The 19,796-nt window shown below is 38.3% G+C and overlaps 1 pseudogene across 1 annotated transcript; it reads right to left on the reverse strand.

Annotated features, from left to right (window-relative positions):
- Positions 1-8,506: 8,506 nt before the first annotated feature.
- Positions 8,507-19,265, reverse strand: LOC143626056 (TMV resistance protein N-like; annotated as a pseudogene). The gene is made up of 10 exons (XR_013152366.1): positions 18,805-19,265; positions 14,125-14,803; positions 12,908-13,356; positions 11,074-11,287; positions 10,442-10,897; positions 9,895-10,335; positions 9,566-9,797; positions 9,182-9,326; positions 8,673-8,889; positions 8,507-8,533 (listed from the first exon to the last, which is right to left on the reverse strand). The product of XR_013152366.1 is annotated as a TMV resistance protein N-like (transcript).
- Positions 19,266-19,796: the final 531 nt, after the last annotated feature.

Raw genomic sequence — 19,796 nt, forward strand, 5'->3', positions numbered from 1 at the left:
ATTACTGGAAGGAAAAAAAATCATAATATGTATATTTTTTGTATTTTTGAAACTGCTCGTTCGGTTTATGTCGGTTCACCGCAACTAGCGGTAAAATGCCAAATCTTGTCCAAAGAGGTGTTGTTTTTCCATAAAATGTTTTATACATTTATACTAATTATTTTAAACTTAATTTTCTGGAAAAAAAATATGAATCTTGCCTTTTTGAAGCGTTTTAGTCTTAAAAACCGGCCCGTTCGGTTTTAAACGAAAAAAACACTTAAAGTTTGTAAACGGGCCCGTTTTGTAAACCCAATTTTCCTTAAACATTTCATAGCTTATATATCCCTATTTAAAATTATAACCTACTGTTTTAAAGGTTCCTTTTAATATTTTCCGGAAGTTACGGTTTAACTCGATTCTTTGTTCCAAAAATACCCTTTTTAAACAAAAACCCACTTTTAGCCAACAAACTTATTAAGACCAGTTATGATACATAAAAATAAGTTTTTTTTATCATTCCTCGGGTTATAAAATAATGCTATTGGCTGCACTAATGCAAACATACCCGGTTTTGGCCCGTTTAGCTTTTAGTTCGATTTTTAAAACGAGGTTTCACGAAAACAGTTTCCAGGTCAGATTATTATCTTCCAAAATATTATTTTAGAGCTGTAAAATGATGGTATATTCTTATTTAGGTTTACGGGATTATTCCTTAGTTAAACGAGTTGCAAAATGCGGTTTTTAATATGCGGTTTGTGTTATTTCTCAAGGGCTGGTTTTATGCAGTTTTTAGGGTTGGTTTTTAACTATTTTAACTTCTGAAAATTATGTAAAAATCCAGCAGCTGCAGTGGCTACTTATCGGTGTGGTTTTCAAACTAGTTGCCAAAAAAAAAAAACATTACCGAATGTTGGTTTGAAAGGTTTTCAACGCACGGTTTAACATTAACTTTTGGGTTGGTTCTTTTCTAGGTTCAAGGACCAAAATAAAATGATTTTAACTTCTAGAAATTATGTAAACAGTTTAGAAGTTGAAAGTCGCTTTTTTTTGTTTGGTTTTCGAACTAGTTTGTCCTTAAACGAGTTACCGAATGGCCATTAATTTGGCCACCGTTTAGGGGCTGCATTACATGTTATTTTTAAGGTTCCAGACCAGTTTTTGTTCTGCAAATTATGGCCATTTAAACGAAATCTTAAAGTTCAGCTTTTGGCCCGTTTGTTAATTTAAAAACATAGTTTTTATTTGTAGATTCTAAATATTTAAAGGGTTAATTTACTAATGCATTTAATCAGATTTTAAGATGTTCGTTAACAAGTGTTGAGATAAACTTTTATCAAGGTTATTTACTGAATTGTTTATGAGTTTAACACATGGGTTTAACACAGAGTCAAGGTTTAGAATAACATACACTCGGAAACGAATACGGGCTGTGGTACCTGGTGCACGTTAGGGTTTCATGAGTAGCCTGATTTCTTGCCTCTGGGATGGTTCCACGAGCAGGACAGAGAGAGACACAAATGTTAGGGTTGCTGTATGTGACCAAAGTGTTAGAAATAATCGAATAGGAGTCATATTAGAATGAGATTACCAGGTTTTTGGATGTTTCTTGACTGGTTCAGATTCTTCAGCAGAGATAGGGAGAAGCAGAGAGCAAAGAGTTTAGAATGAAGGTGTTGTAGGAAGAAGGATTGTATGATTTAAATTGAAAGGAAGAAAGATTTGAGCAGGGGATTTCTTGGATATTGAGGACATGCATAAAGTTTGATTGGGGCTGCAGAAGATGAACGTGAATGGTGGACAGGGGTGGTTGCAGAGATTTGTCTTGGATATTTCATATTATTATTATTATTTTGAGATATAATATATTTTATTATCTTTATAATTTTAGATAATTAGTTTTGATTAAAGTGTTTTTATTTTTTATAAAACATAGTTTATGGTGATATTTGAAATACCTAATGGATCTTAAAACTCATATTTCGGTTTTTGTTGTGTTTGATTCAGTGGCTGGACATAATATAGAATGTTGTTTGATGTTTGCATTATGTATTTTGGATACCCGGTAAGATTACATATTCGTTGGAATGTTTCTTAAAATTTTTGAGTTATCGGTTTCGGGTTCGTCTGGGTTAAACGAGTCTCGATTCGTTTTGTTCCTATTTGGGCCAAGCCTATCGACATACGGTTTGCTTCATCCAACTTTATATTCGGTATCTAACGATAAGTAAAAAAAAATTTAGCCCTACATTTGGGGTTGTAACACAACCTTTGTACAAGACCTAGCTCAAATCATTCATTGTCAATATCCATCCAAAAGTGACACAAGTGAGATTCGAACTTGGATCTCTACTGGAGAACCCAAACCTCCTACCGCTAGGCCACAAGTGGGGATCCTAGGAAACTTCAATTAGTGTTTATTTAAGGATATGAAAAAAAATTAAAAAATAAAAATAAAAACAAAAACCCGTGATATAATTTAACATGATTGAAGCGACCACATTCACATTCTGAAGTATGAACACTACTTATGGAGTGTCACGATCAATTGTAGCGCATCATTGAGCAGGTTGTCTCCAGTACTATTCAAATAAATCAAGGCTTTATGCCCTTAAATTTGGACGACGTTATTTTTTTTAATTATGATCACAACACAAGCGTGTTTTCCCCCGGCCCAACCAAAGACGAGCAAATCTGCCGGTCGTAGAGTGGATCTCCCTTCCGTGGGGTATGTAAGGAAGTTTACGGGGGCTTCCTTTTTAGCTGATATCCCAGCTCGCCTTAAGATGTCCCAAAGAACGTCCCGCACCCAATCATGTCGGTATTTGAACCCAGGCATCTCCTTGCAATGAACCGCATGCTCTCCGAATTTATCCAGGCAGGCCTTACGGCAGATCGGACATGTTTCGTCTTCTGGGTACATTGGGACCATCAAACGGTACTTAAGAATGGCCCTATACTCGACCGCAGACATGCTTTGGCCCAAGCCATCAATCGGGATAACGGTCAGAAAATCTTGGGCATGAGGACCTTGTAAGCATTCAAAAACCGCCTTCTGTCGGGGGGGACAATCCAAAAACTTCTCCCAGGCTCTGAGCGATTTTTCCAAAAAGGGCATTCGCCAAAGTTTTTTGAGGCTTTGGTGGGGCGGTGTCCATATTAGAGAAACCGCCAACGTCAAAGTCTGGGAGAGCGCCATTTAGGCGTTCCAGGGCCTGCACGTAGTCTGGGTCCAGGTCGACAACTCCGCTATTCCTTAAGATGTGATTCTGTAGCTTCCAAGACTGAGCCCTCGACGCTACGAAAGCGTAAACTCCAACATCATGAGCCGAAAGAAGGCCTAAACCCCCTAAGCGCATCGGTAAAGATGCAAGTCGCCACTGAAGATCACCAAAGAACGGGCCTCCACATACAACTATGTCTTCGATGGCTTCTCGTAGCCCCTTATCAAAACAGGATACCGCATCATCCATCATATGGGGGTGGCATGTTCGTAACCCAAAAAGCAACTTAGCAACCCCCATGCAAGACCTAAGCAGGAGGAGTTCGCTCTGGGGATCCCTAAGGCAAGGTAAGAGTTTCATAAGATCAACCGCACGAGATGCTCTCCGCCTCGCCAACTCCTTAATAAAGTAGGGATCTCGACTAACAGCCCCTCCAAGGAGCTTTACCCCTCTCTCTGGTCTACCAATCCCACTAGGGAAGAGCCCATCTTTGACTTTCACTAGGGATGGCAAAAATCCCCGAATCCGACGGGGAAACCCGAAAACCGGCTTATTTCGGGTCGGGTCGGGTTTTGTTTTTTCGGTTTCGGGTCGGGTTTCGGAGATTGTTTCGGGGATTGTTTCGGGTTCGGGTTCGGGTTCGGGTACCCCCGCCCCGACCCGCCCCGATATAATATATAAATATAAATATAAATAATATATATATATATATATATATATATATATATATATTAAAAACCTACATCCAGACATCTTAATTCTTACATGTTAATTTTGACTAAAATAGCTTGAGGTCAACCAAATCCAACACCAATGGTGAAGCGATAACTTGCACCGCCGCAATCCAAGCACCGCCACACCACCTTGCGTCACTGCCTCCACACCACCTTGTGTCGCCGCCTCCACCCGCCATCGCACCAGCTAGCACCGATACCGCACATCCACCACTGGTTGTTGCCGCTGCTACATAATCAATATGTAAGTTTTGTGATGGATTCTTGAACAGTTGACCATAGACTTCATAAGCATATTACTAAGGTTTTGGTCAAAATCACCCAGAATAGTCAATTTCGGGTCGGGTCGGATCGGTTTCGGGTTTTCGGGTTCGGGGACGGGGCGGGTCGGGGGGGTACAAAAAACCAAACGGGGAATCCCCGAATTAAACCCGACGGGTAATGGGGCGGGTACGGGGATGGTTTTTGGTTTCGGGTTCGGGTTCGGGTTAAGCAAAACCCGCCCCAAACCCGCCCCGTTGCCATTCCTAACTTTCACCCCATTACACGTTGGCCAAAAAACCTCGGTTTTCTTAATATTAAGTTGCAGCCCCAATGATGGCCCTTCCGAGTTGATAATGTCTAGGGCTTTAGCGACTTCGTTGGCACCACCAATAATAGTCCCATCATCCAAGTACCAAGCATGAAATGGGAGGTTACAGTCATTTTGTACCCGGAGAACAAGAGGGTGTAATGCTAAGGCAAAGAGAAGGGCCCAAGGGGGTCTCCCTGCTGAACCCCAGTAGTAGCCCCTATACAGTCATCATCAACGTATAACCTAGCCGGCTGGGCATAAAGGAACTGGACCCATAGATAGATAGACGGGCAATGATGATGAACCTCTCGGAGAAGGGCTGTGCGATCGACCATATTGAAGGCGTTGGAGAAGTCCACGGAAAGCATAGCTAAAGAGCCGTCCGCGTGAAAGGAGTTAAGAAACCGGTTCGCGCTGTGAAGCACCGCCTCTGCCCCATTAGGGGTCCCCACCCCAAACTGAAAGTCCCCTAAATACTGAGTCATTTCCTTCCCAACCATCTTCATAGCCACTTTAGAAACCAACCTACGCCAGATAGCCCCCACAGCAATGGGCCGAATTCCATTATCCGGCTTTAATAAAGGGGAGGGGGGCCGAAGCAATAAACTCAGCGAGCACCTTGGGGCACAGACCCCCTAGCCATAAGTTGACGACTTCAGTGATGGCTGAGAGCAGACCTATGGAAGTCACTGATCCCTCACCACTAAGAGCGTCCAACAAGTGTTGCACCCGCATCCCGTCTCTCTCGCATGAGGTCCCTTTAGGAAATGATCGGATACATCTAAGCACACAGTCCCCATCCACAGAGAGAGTAGGCAGGACGACAGAACTAGAAGGCAAGGACGGAGGCGGCACCACTGGGTGTTTATCAATGAGGGCTTTCATGGTTGAATCTCCGAGAGGGGCAACCCCACTTGAGCATAATACCTTGACTGCAGCTGTGAAATGACCATCCCTGACTTTCCTGAGACATTGTTTAATATTAAGGCTGTTTTCAGAACCCTCCTCCCCTCCGACCTCTCTTTTAGAAAAAGTGCTCCCCCCCACGTTATCAAAGAGAGAAAGAACCAAGTCAGCAAAACCATATCCATCTTTCCACACCGCAAGTGCTTGCTGAATGCTACTACATTGTAAAGACTTTCGATTCCCTGACCTGCGTTCCTGCCTAGTGGAAGGTTTCACCACCCTTAAAGTACAACGCGGCAACAATAGTAATTTGACCCAATTCTCAATCGAGCCTGGTGAATCCACTACCTTGCGTAAAGCGCATGCCAAAGTCTGAGCAAACGCCAAACGACAAATTGGGGGGATGCTCTTAACCGTTTGAATGGGAAGGGAGAAAACACGTTCCAAAAGGGATACATCCCCAACCACTCCTACAGATGGACTTGGGTCCCTATCCACAGACACACGATTAGGTTTCTGGATCCCAACAATGAATTCTCCAGCATCTCCAGAATCCACAGAAAAAGAATAGACACCATCAGCATGCTTGCACCCCCTGCTAAGGGCATGCAACGTCATGCACCTCCCACATAACCATTTACCCCCCTCCCGAAGGGCTTCCCCAACATCTATAAAAAGGTCCAAATCCTTAGAGATAGCGTCTTTTAAAAGGTTCTTCCGAGTATCCGTTTTGAAATGGGTACTTTGCATGTGCTCAATTAGGCGGAAAAACCCCGAAGACCCAGGTCTACCATCCTTACACTCATGGAAATGCTTAAAGGGGCATGGCCTTAAACCGTAAGTGGAGCTAGGACCAAGCCCTCCTGTATTTACGTTTCGAATTCTTTTTATGGTAGCCATGTACACACGAGAACAGAAACAAACAAATCACAAAAGACACCGGACCCCTAAAGACCCCGACTCGAGATGAGTTAGAGCAAGAAACAGAGACCAAACCCCTCACACTCGAAGGAGGGGAGCAACTACGGGTTGCTCACCCCCATCTAGCACCCCACAACAACCGCTAAGGCATAAGAGGAGGAAGGTATAACTCCAAAACAAAGCAAAATGGGTAGAACTCCAACTCAAAATACCCCCTTAAGCACTCAAAAGGAAAATAGAAAGAACAAGAGTGAAAAATCAAGAAGTTTGGTTGAGGCAAAAGGTCGAACAGTTGGTATGCATGACAGAAAAAAGGTAATTTTATATTTGGGGTGTGAATCAAATAGTGTCAGATTAGAATGGATAAATAAAGAGGATGATTGGAATAGATGATAGTTATATGGTTTTTATGAGACCCAAAACATATTATCGCTCTATATTATCTCTTCACCAAATCAATTCAGGCCATTTTAAACACGCTTGTGTTGACCTTACAGGGGTATCTCCCTTAGCTGGTTTGAGGGATAATGAGTTTGTAGCTGGGCAAGCAATGAAAAGGGCTGAAACGAAGAAGGTGGAGAAACATGCTAAAGCCTGCGAAGAGAACCAACATATTTTTGTCCCTCTGGCTTTTGATACATTTGGCTCCTTGGCACCGGAAGCTATCCGTTTTCTAACCAGGGTCCAACAGGTTGTGCATAGCAATGTGTCGACTCCAAAGGGGCAGGGGTATGTCTTTAGCAGGTTAGGGTTTGCAATTCAGAAAGGGGTGGCGGCGCAGCTTGTTGCCCGCCTACCTGCTATATTGATGTAATATCTATGTTTCTACATATTGGAACCCAATTTTTGACCAAAAAAAAAATAAAATTATGATCACTAATTATAAAAAAAGAAGCGATTTTATAAAAATTGCTTAAAATTTAAAGAGACGACTACCTGTTTTATACAGAAGATCAAGCACATGCATTCCTTCAAGAGAGATTCAATAATTTAGAAGGTTTAAAATATTTTTTAGTTAAAATGAAAATTTTAAAATCGACCTATATATCGTAAACACAACTACAAAAGATAGCGATATGAAAAAGGCCATCACTAATTTTATGCCTAATGTTGGTATTTGATCATTGATAAGAACAAGACAGACAACCTTTGTTAGAACATCTGCAAGCTGAGCATTTGGGTTGCAATGATCAAGGATCACTAGTTCTTATGCTATCATTTCTCTTCTTATGCTATCATTTCTCTAATGAAGTGATGCTTTAGCTCAATATGTTTTGACAAGCTATGCATGATTGTGTTCTTATTTAGATTAATAGCTAACATGCTAAAATGAGTTCTATTTGAAAGACGCGATTAAAAATGTTATAAATTATTTACAAAACATGAAAACTTACAGAGAACAATTATAATATGTAATTGTTTTTTTATTTCAAATAACTTAGCACTTTATTAAATATTAATAATGCATTTTTGTTATGATAATAATATTTTATTATTTTATGTGAGTTGACCTGACTCAAAAATAATACCAGCTTGTAATAAATACATGCACTAAAAAATACCAAACCCATAAGAAAAAAATTCCTAGTTTTACCACTAAATGTATTTATGTGCAACTTTTCTATTAAATACCTTTTCTTCATTTTATTTTTATATCATTGAAACGTGTTTATTAAAAATATCTAACTACTATATTAAAGGAACATATAGTTTTCATATGGCCTTTAATTAAGCTATCCACATAGGATTCCATCTCAACAATTCTCAAAATTATAATTTACACTTAATAAACTATTTAATTTTAATCTACTTATTTAAACTATTAAAACAAAATCATTATTTCATAAAGTATGTTATTATGAATCAATAAGATAAAAATATGTTTAATTAAACATATTTTTAGACATATAAATATATTTTAATATGTTTTTGAGATGGCAAGGTATGCTATTACGAATATTATTAAATTTAACTTTTTTGTTGTATTTTTTTAACCACCCGTGTATTACACGGGATATATCCTAGTTTACTAAATAAACTAAGGTTAAATACACATTGTTGCCTAATACATTAAAGATATGTTAATTACAATTAAATTCATCAAAATATGAACTGTGCTTTATCTAAAAGAATTTTTATTAGGAAATCAGTTTTGAATAAATCGTGAATTACATAATCGTAAAAAGATGATTCAACTGCACACATGATAAAATCACCCAAATCATACATAACAAATACACCAAATAATTAAAATTAAAACCTTCATTTGCCTCCTCCTTCGCCATTTCATTCAAAACCTCACCATCTCCATAATTAACAACCAACCTAGCATACTCTCCGGAAATCGCCCCTTCCGCCGCTGTCTTTACAATCTCTTCCCCACTCGCTGCCTTGCACGGCACATACAACACCGTGTTCACCACCACAAACATCAAAATAATCAAAGATGAGCAAATACTTGACTCCTACTTGCAAATTAACCTCCAGTTTGCTTTGGGTCCGTAATTCTTGTTCCTGGTCAAATTTGCTAGCGTTGTGCCAACTACGTATCCTGTAACAAACACTATAGAAAACGAGTGACGTCAAAACTCAGTCGATTGATTTGCACTTTGACGTAGAGCCTCGCAAACGAAAATAATTGAAAAAAATATAAACGATACAAATAAAATAATTGACCAAATACAAACGAATAAGACTAATACATCACAATTCATCCAAAAATACCTTTAAATTGGTGATTTATATTTACATGATTCATTCAATATATTTACATGATTCTGCAAACCCATGAGAGAATCAAGCATAAGATGGGAAACAAATTTAGGGGGGAGAATTGAAATTACCATTTTAATACATATTGAATGACAGAAACAAGCTTCAATGCTTCATACACCTCAATCTCAAGTGAGTTCTCATAATGATTTCTCTTGGACAAATAAGCAGAGGCAATTAATGTAACCACATAATTTCCATAGAAGACCCTGAAGCCTGTTGGATTGTAAATGTATTTATGTGATTAATTTGTCCATCCCAAAATTCTGAGTAATCTGTTGATCTCTCTGTTGAACCACCTTCACTTCGCCTACGAACAAGTTGAACATTAAATATACACAAAGAAATGAAAATTGAAATATTTCCATTCCAAAGTGACTTGTGCATCAATGAACTGAAGGGTATATAACACATTTTCCTTATTTTAGTTTCATCATGTTCGCCGTCGAAAAGACAAGGCTGATAATCCAGCTGCATTTCTTGTTTGATAATAATCATCATGTCGGGAGTCTCGGAGTCAGAAACACATATTAAGAATCCACTATAGTCATTATACCAATTTTGAGGAAGCTCCAGTGGGAATTTCTCATTTGCAAAGGGCATTGTCCAACTATCGAAGCCTAGTCTTCCTAGGATGTCAAAATCATCTTTTCGGAAACTCATAAAATGATCTTCAATGGCATTTCCCTGTCAAATCAATTAATCATGATGAAAATATATTATTCTTTTTGGATCTACACAAAGATTAAAATTCAAGAACATGGTATTTAAGACGGATCCAAACCTGAAACATTGATTGCAATACATTCTCTCCGCCACACACTTCAGACCCAAGTGTGACTTTCCACAGCCATTTATAAGTTGTTGGAAAGTCTTCTATGATAAGTGAGTCGCACTTATCTGCATCAAGAACAGCTATGCTTGATGGGAGATCCGGCAATACTGCAAGGCTTTTGCAGTTTGAGATGTTGAGGAATTTGAGACGAGTAAGTCGCATGAGGTTGGAATGGATCCTTAAGAATTTGTTTTCACTCAAGTCTAGTACTCGTAAGTTGCATAACTCACAAATATCAGAGGGGATGTCATCGTCTAGTAAGTTGGATGATCTAAGACTCAAGTACGTTAGAAAACGTGGAAAGTGCAAAAAACCTGATTTTAAAGTAGGATCGTAGAAAATCATCTTCTAATCCTTCAAAAGTAACATGTTTCTTAAAGAAATTTGATTCTAGAAAACGAGGTAGTTGACGCATAGGATGTAAAGAAAGCACCTTTAAGCCACAGTCTACATTAAAGAGGTCTTTTGTTGGTGTCTCAAGTTGTATACAACCCACGAGATGGAGCTCTTGCAAAGTTTTAAAGCGACAAAAGTCAACTTCAATACTCTTTGGATTGATGCAATCACTTAGATCTAGATAAGAAAGGTTTGTGCAAAACTGTACAATTGATGAGGGTAAAATTTCTATCCCACTCTCTCCCAAATACAGATTTTCCAAGCTATCCATGTTCGATTTAATTTCTGGGAACTTAAGAAGATTAAAGCATCTCGAGAGTTTAAGAGTCTCCAATTTTGGCATCCGTATGATGGGTGGAAACATTTCAAGATTTGAACATCCATGCAAGTCCAGATAAGCAAGGCTTTCATGACATCCAATTGATTGATCAATTTCTTTTAAACCAGAACAATGACAGAGAATTAGTCTCTCAAGGCATAGAAGTCCCCCAAAATCTGGTGTCTTGATTAGGTTTTTTGAACTACTAAGGTCAACCACTTTCAAATTTGGTAGATGCTGTTGTATAAATTTAAACACTAGTCAAATGCGGTGGAAATAAGATGCATAAAAATTAAAAAGTTGCATAAAGATGTGTTTCATATATGTTATGTTTAAAATTTACTCTCCAGGTTAGCTAGATTCATAATTGGTTACATTTTCGTCCATAATAAAGAAAAACATATGAGAGTTACCTTATACCCCTCCCATAATTTGTATTAGTCGGCTGCTTTTCAAAATAAGACAGCAAAGCTTTGTTGGTTGGAAATTTGTCGGCAACAGACTTAGCGGATAAAACTGCCAATGGATTGACCGTAGATTTCTCATGGCTGCAACAACATGTGGAACATGTTGTGGACAGTCCTTCCAATTGTTCAAATAACCTAAGGCTTCAATCTTCTCACAATTCTGCTAATACAGATCAAAAGGGGTTAGAATTAACTAAAAAGTATGTATGATGAGTAGTAATGCTTATAATAATTATGGCTAAGATGCATGATAAGTAATTATGTGAATATATTAACGGTTATGAAATGCGTATGTGTGATGTTCAATGAGACATATGGAATGATGATGACTACAGTTATCCCGCGACACAGCTATGTGGTCCTACGAGACAAGTTAATGAATGCATTTTTTTAATAAGAACCAATTGGACAGTTTATATTTCAAAAACAACCAAACGATTTACAATGAAATGGCAGGTAAGCGGGCAACAAGCTGCGTCGCAACCCCCTTTTGGATAGCAAACCCAATCCTATTAAAAACAAAGTTTTGGTTCTTGTGGGCCGAGAAATTACCTGCAATCCTAATACGTGCTTACTCCATGAGGAATCAAAAAGTTTATGTCTTGAATTGTTTATGAGGATCGTCGATCGAAACAAGTTCAAATCTACGGGTTTGAAGCTAGGGCAAGTTCTCTCTCTCTTTTTTTCTATGTATTTTTTTTAACGGTAAACAAAATGATCCAATTACAATAGAGAGATGGGTAAGCAGGCAACAAGCTACGCCGTCACCCCTTTTTGAATGGCAAAACTGATCATACTGAAAACAAAGTTATAGTTCTTTGGTGTCGATAAGTTACTATGCACGACCCGCTGAACTCTTTTAGAAATGTAATAGCTTTGGGGGCAAGGGACCCAAATGTATCAAAAGCAAGAGGAATAAAGAGATGTTGATTCTCAGCACACGTTTTCTCATGCTTAGCAATTTAAATGATTTATATGTTGTCATCGCATGGTATAAAATTTAAACATATGAAAAAAATAAAAATAAAGCAATTATAGTTAAATGGAGTTTTTTCGAGGTCTCACAACTCAAATGAGTTCCCCAAGTATATATATATATATGTGTGTGTGTGTGTGTGTAGGGGAGGGATATTTTAATAACCTTGTTGAGCTTTAAGAACTTAAAAACTCCATTCTTGACTATATATTTAATTTAATAGATTAGATTATGTGGTTGAGATTAAATCATATTAAAAAATCAAAGTATGCGAAAGAATAAAGATGTAAGTGATTACATCTCATATATATATATATATATACACACACATAAATGAAATACAAATGAAATTAACGTGCTAAACGTGAGAATCAAATAGAGTAATTATATATACAAGTAGAGTAATTATGTAATTACATCATAGAGTAATTACGTAATTACTCTATGGTGTAATTACATAATTACTCTACTTGTATATATAATTACTCTACTTAATTCTCATGTTTGGCACGTTAATTTCATTTGTACGTTAACCCTCCCCTATATATATATATATATATATATATATATATATATATATATATATATAGGCCCTTGGATATAAGATTTAGTTGTTGAGATTAGTAGTTTTCAAAATACCAAATAGTTTCCTAGGATCTAGGATTTATGCTATATAGTTCCCTAAATAGGCTCACATAGTTTCCTAACTCTAAATTTTATGTCCTTCCTACTCTTTCTATAAAACTATGTATTTTTATTTTACCCTTTTCTATATATATGTTGCAAATCTATCTTCATCATTACCGTTGTTGAGTTCATTGAACATATGCTTAGAATATCTTTCTCGCGCCAGACCCTACTATGGTTTTCAGGATTGTTAGGATGCTCTTCTTGAATAATATAATGGCCCAATTCTTGTACCAAATCATGCATATCAATCTTTCCTTGTGAATAACGTGAATGACTCACTTCATTTGAAATAGTTATGAGAGCCTTTTGTTTCAACACCTTTATTCCTATAATAGGGTGAAAACCACAAGCATCCAGGCTCACCATTGCCTCTTCTACCTTTTCCCCCTATGAAAACAAGCAATATCTAGGAACAACGCTTTCTCCATTGGCTTAAGTCCGTCATAACTAACCTTTAGCATCCCAATAATATCATTTTCTGGGATATCTTTTAGTCTTGCCAAGGCACTCTTCCATTCATTTACGTCTTTATCACAGAGAAAAGAACCTAAAACTTTAAGGTGCTGTTTGTTTTTGCAGACATAAACTGTCTGTAAGCTGATTTCATCTGTTTTTATGTCTGCAGCTGAAGATGTGGTCTGAAGCTCTGTAAGCTGAAAAAATAAGACTGTTTGAGAGAGAAACTGAACGGATTACAACAATCATAAAGACTAAAACTGGAAAACAAACGGATTCAAGAATCAAAACCCTAAATTAACAGAAGATGAACAAAATTGATGTTTGAGAGAGAAACTGAACGGATTGTATGAATCACGATAAAACTTCTCGACTCTTTCAATTTATATAAGCAGACCAAATCAGCCCAAAACACAACCACCAGAACGAGGTGGTCGAACGGCGGTGGTCGAACGGTTTAATGATGAAGCAGCGGGGGGTCGACGGAGGTGGTCGAACGGTGGTTATGGCGGCGGTATGGCGACCGAACCAAGGGAGAGAGCAGGAGGCGGTATGGCGGTGGTTATGGCGACCGGAACCAAGGGAGAGAGGAAGAGAAGGAGTGTACCTGGAGGAGCAGAGGCGGTGGCGATGGCTGCCGGCGAGTGGAGGAGCGACGGAGGCGGTGGCTAGGGTTGGAAGGGCTGGACGACCGGTTTTGGAGGATGAAGACGTTTGAAGCATGTTTCAATAGCTTTTGTTTTAAGAAGTTATAAGCTGTTTGCAGATCTTATTCTTTTAAAAAAACAAACTGTCTTCACAGCTGATTGTCTGCGCGCCTACAGACATTACTCTCCTGAAGATGTTTGAAGCAAAAACAAACATCACCTAAGTGCCAAAGGGAGTCCGCACGCATAAGTAACGATATCTTTTGAAAGAATCTCATAAGCTTCTATAGGCATGTTACCTTGAGGTGCATGCTTGCAGAAGAGCTTAATAGCCTCGTCATCATGAAACAATCTAATATTGTATACCGCATTAGCTCTATGAGCATTTAACAAATGATTATCTCTAGTTGTGACTATTATACGACTTCCTTCACCAAACCAATCATGTGATCCAGCTAACATGTTTAGTTGGTTAAGGTGATCGACATCGTCAAGAACAATCAAGACATTTCTCTTACACAACCTACTCTTTATCATGTGTCTTCCTTCCTCAGCTCTCCCTACTTTCACATCTTTTTGTTTCAAAATATCTGAGAGTACTTTTTCTTGTAATGTTTCAATACCGTCCTTGCATGATTTCTCCCTAATGTTGTCCAGAAAGCAGCAGCCACCATCGAACTTTCTATATATTTCATTGTAAATAGAAGATGCAAGAGTAGTCTTACCACCACCACCCATCCCCCATATTCCAATCATGCGCACACCACCCTGCTCAAGTTCTAAGTGTGACCTCAATTCATTTAAACGAATCTTAATACCAATGAGTTCTTCATCAACATTTGAATTCTGGGAAAACAAGATACATGATACAGTATCAACAATTTCTTTGATGGCTTTCGATTCATGCCTACATATTCGATAAGCAAGAATAATTAGCATATGCTCAAATTCAGCAAATGATCTTATATTTCACAACAAAATAAGAATGGTAGACCATATCAATATCACAAGTACATTAATGACCGTACAATACTCATTTGTTTTATCAACTTTGTGAGGTAAATGTAGACTTATTCGAGTATGTCTCCCAAGTCTCCCAATGGATAGACCCGTTGAGTGTGCAATCACCACTATACTATTGACTAAAGAATGAAATATAAGTTAAATAAATCAAACTAAAGAATCAACGCAATATACTTGGGGACATGGAGCAAGGAAATGCAACATGGACATGGACCAAAGAAATAGCGTCTTGGAATATGGCACGTATAAGAATATCACGTATCAACTGCTCGCCCCTTCAAATCATCCTTGTCCTCAAGGACGGAGCGACATTCCCACAGTGGTTTCCATTCATGTGTTCGGATTGCCTTCGGTTCCTCGTTAAATGATAAAACTCAAGTGTTGTGTTGTAGGGGCTATTGTGGGTGGAGACACTTGGTAGGTGCACTTGCGGGTTCATGGGTTGGTTTAGGTAACGTTTTTGGTGTTGACGAGCACTATTTTGGGAGTTGCTTAGAGGGGGTAGACGTGGGATGATTGTTGGGGGGGGGGGGGGTTATTTTGGGTGTTGTTTTTTTGGTGGGGTACGTTTCGGGGTTGGCTTGGGTGACGCTGTTGAGCAACACTTCTGTGTTGTTTAGAGGCGGTAGAAGTGGGATATTTGGGGGGCTATTTGCTGTTTTTTCCTTGTGGACGGGTACGTTTCGTGGTTTGTTTGGCCGTTTGGGGTCCGGGGCTAGTAAGGCAGCCAGTTTCGTTGATGGTGTGTAGCTGGGGAGTGTTCATAAGATATTAACCGAGCTTTTTGACCAATGACCAGAACGCATCCTCGAGGGCTGGAGACATGTTACCGAAACAGAAACAAACTTTTGATTCAAATTTCTGCCCTTTAATTCATAATTAAAATGCCATTATACAGGCTAAGAATATCTTAAAACTGTTGGTGGGTAATCACCACTAAACCTAGTACTAACCTAGAGTAAACAAAGAAACATAACTTAAATAAAGATAGCAAAAGAGTAAAGAAACAACGTGGAAATGAACCAAAGAAATGGTGTCTCGAATATGGCTCGTGTGTTTGCTAAATCTCAAAATAATGACATTGCAAATACGTACATTTTAATGGTCCGATCTTCAAAACAAAATCACTAGCATAACTGTGGTGGGGGTGGGTGTGGGTAATCCAGGTTTGCGGGAATACCATCACCGCCCCATGATTAAACCCGCCGAGTAACTTTTTAGGGTGGTAGAACCTGTTGAACATAAAACAAATATAGCAGTGACGGCTATATTTCTCCTTTATTACCCCCTTTACATTTAATAATTTCCAAATTAAATAAACATACTCTTTCTTCTTTTTACACTCTTTACAAACACAAACAAAAGATGCAACCTTTCTGCTCATTTTTTACATACTTTCTACTATATGGATTCAAATAAATCTAGAGGTAGAGGTAGAGGAGTCGATAGAGGGGCTGGTGGAAGAGCCGGTAGAGAAGATGTGATGCTGGAAATAGTTCTTAATCGAAAACGTACGTTTAGAGAGAAAAACCATAATGGTCCTAATTTATTTCATATCCCCCTTGTGTTCTGATAGGTAGCCTTTTGTAGTAGGCAAACACTCCCAAAAGACAAGATAAAGAAGCTAAATATTGAAATAACTTTTCATCATAATTTTTCATTCATACTAAAAACAAATGCAAACAAACTATAAATAGCCATGCAAACCACTTACCCTACTACATGCTAATATGAATTCAAATAAACTAACCACTATGAATATTAACTGCCTACTACTAATTTAGAGACCCATTACTAAATGACAAAAATAAAGTAGTAAACAAAAACTAATAATTAAATTAAAACATGCACGTATCAATACTCCCGTCCTAAAAAATGTCCTTGTCCTCAAGGACAGGATATGTTTCCCACGGTGGTCGCCACTCGACTCTTCCCGCTGCATACGGTGCGGTCTCAATATCACGCCACGGTGGTTGCCATGCATGTCTTCCGGTGACATTCAGTTCTTCGTTGTTAAGTGTCAAGACCCAATTGGTGTGTTTGTATGGGTGGGTGGTTGGTGTGGTGCAGGTTTAGGGATAGCCTTTGGTTTCGGTTTAGCGGTGGAAGAGGGTTGTTTTTGTGCCGGTTTGGGGTTTGGTTTGTGGTGCTGATGGGTCTTTTTTTTTTGTTTTTGATGGGTGAATTTGGTGTATGAAGGGTTTTGGAGCAACGCTTTCGATGGCGATGTAGGAGGTAGCAGTGGCGATTCATGGCATAACAGTGGTGGGCAAGCAAGTAGCGGTGGTGGAGGCCCTAAACCTAATTGAGCGTTAAGAAGCATGGCTTGTTGTTGGTTCTTCTCGAGAATGGTCCACAAGTCGTCAAACAATGACGTGATGTGAGAGGCCATGGTGAAAGGAGAGTAAGCAAATGAAAGCACCAAATGATAGGTAGCCTTTTGTAGTAGGCAAACACTCACAAAGAACAAGAATTATAAACTAGATATTGAAACAACTTTTCATCATAATTGTTCATTCATACTAAAAACAAATACAAATAAACTATAAATAGCTATGCAAACCACTTACCCCACTACCTACTAATATGACTCCAAATAAACTAACCACTATAAATATTAACTACCCACTACTAATTTATAGACCCATTACTTAATGATTAAAATAAAGTAGTAAACAAAAACTAATAATTAAATTAAAACATGCACGTATCATGTTCATATGAAATCCGTCGCCTTCGCCCCCTTAAATTCATGCCAACGGGTTTTGGAGTCCAAATCAAAAGCTGTCACATGTACTCAAATCTGTCTTCCCCATTCAAGTTTACACCAAATTTGTCTTCCCCAGTTTGCACCAAATTCTTCTTCTTTGTCCAACTTCTAAAATATTCTCTTTTTAAGTTTTATTTTAATATTATATTAGTGTAATTAATTTCATTTATAGTTTGTTTTCTTTTATAAAGAGAAGGTAATTATAAGAGCATCATCAATAGAGTGGTTTTTAGAGGGTGTTTTTATATTTCATGTGTCACTTGCCCCACCAATTATATACTTTCTCTCTCCACTCTACACACATTACATAAAAATATCATTTTTCTTTTCTTTCTTCGCTCTACTAATCACACTCACATACGTGTTTTTAGCCATTCTTCACCAATAACTTATTTACCTTCTCTCACCTCCACATCACTCCATCTCTCTTCCACCTCAATTTCTCTCTCTTCTAAAAACATCTAAAAACTCCTATCGGAGAAGCTCTAGCTTATGTGTTATATTTGATATTACTTCCTTCACTTCTCATGAATCTAGAACTTCTTATTCTAACCTTACTCTAAATATATATATACTATTTATGACGTTATCCGGGTCGATGCTCGGTCCGACCTCCCGATTCGGTCCGACCTGTGACCCAATAAGATGTTCGGGTCGAAGTCTAGTCCGGGTCTAAAAACATTTTCAAAAAGTCTAAAAGTAAAGCCACCAGCCCAATCCTGTTCTTCTCCGCCTATTGCCCAACCATCCCGGCCTAATGAAACTCTTCTTCTCCACCAAATAATTGCTTGCATCGAAGAACAGAAAAAAAATATTGCAAAAGAGAAAGCGTGGGCCGCGTGACCGTGCTCAAGCACCTCCCATCACACGTGACGTGAGAAGGCAGGGCAGTGTTCCGTTGGCTTCACGCGAGCCACATCGCACGGTCTAAGGTACAAATCTCTTAATTTGTATGTTATCAAATCTCTAGACAATAAATTCCACATTTGAATACCATTATTGTTGACCAATCTTTAGATATAAACATGTAGTCTATAATAAATTATTACCTTATGGCTTATGCTCTAAAAATCTAATAGACACGTCTAACACATAAAGAATAAAAAGAAAATTACCCGTTTGCAATATGATCGATTACCCAACCCGATATGCTAGTTGCATCTACTAGTGCTTTTCTCCATGTTTCCACTTTGCTCGTTTTCTCCCAACTTCGGTTTCACATGTCCGACGGGTTTACATCATAGAATATGGGCAAAACAATTTGCCCTCTCTCTTCCATGCATTTCATGATATGCGTAAGTTCATCCAAACACCAAGAAGAATCAGCATAGTTTTCAGAGAATACGATGATGGCAATTTGCGATTCTTCTATAGCTTTAAAAAGGGATGGACCGATGGGTTGACCCCGGGGAAGTGTTACGTCATCTTTGTAAGTGTAGATTCCTCGTTGTACAAGGGCATCGTAGAGAAAATCGACAAAAGTCTTACGACTATCTTCTCCTCTAAAACTAAGAAATACTTCATATTTACATTTGTGAGAAGATGGAGCAGAGTAAGATGAAGAAGCCATTGATGTTTTGATTTGTTTGGAATGAGTCTACTATACGCGTAAAGATGAAGTGTGTGTGTGGTTTGAGTTCTCACTTCCCAGATGAATGATGTAAATATATAGATGGGAATTAACAATTTCCAAGAAACTCCCCGCAACTTGCTATAGGTCAATTGTCCAGCTTGACTTTTCTAAAAGAAAATGTCCAAAGTTTTATTTTAGGGCCGGGAATTTATGTCTTAGCAGGTTTAACAGGCAAGTATTTACGCGCTTATCACAGGTATCAAACATGAATATGACTCATTTAACAACTTTATATATTATGACTATAAGACAGTTTTAAGTTTCATATACAAATAAAGGAAAATCATGAATTCTAGCCTATTAGTTTCAATTATTTAAGAAAAAAAAATTACATACCATATTTTTTTGTTTAGCAGGTCTTATGGTGTCTTAAACAAGTACCCAATTGCCAACCCTAATTTTTTTTAATGGCTACATGCGCCATCCACTACTGTTATTCCTACTCCTAAACTACTTTAAAGAGAAAACATATTC

This window comes from Bidens hawaiensis, unplaced genomic scaffold, assembly GCF_021521415.1.
Source record: "Bidens hawaiensis isolate Kalapana, Puna unplaced genomic scaffold, B.hawaiensis_p1.1 tig00004282_1, whole genome shotgun sequence".
NCBI classification, from domain to species: Eukaryota; Viridiplantae; Streptophyta; class Magnoliopsida; order Asterales; family Asteraceae; genus Bidens; species Bidens hawaiensis.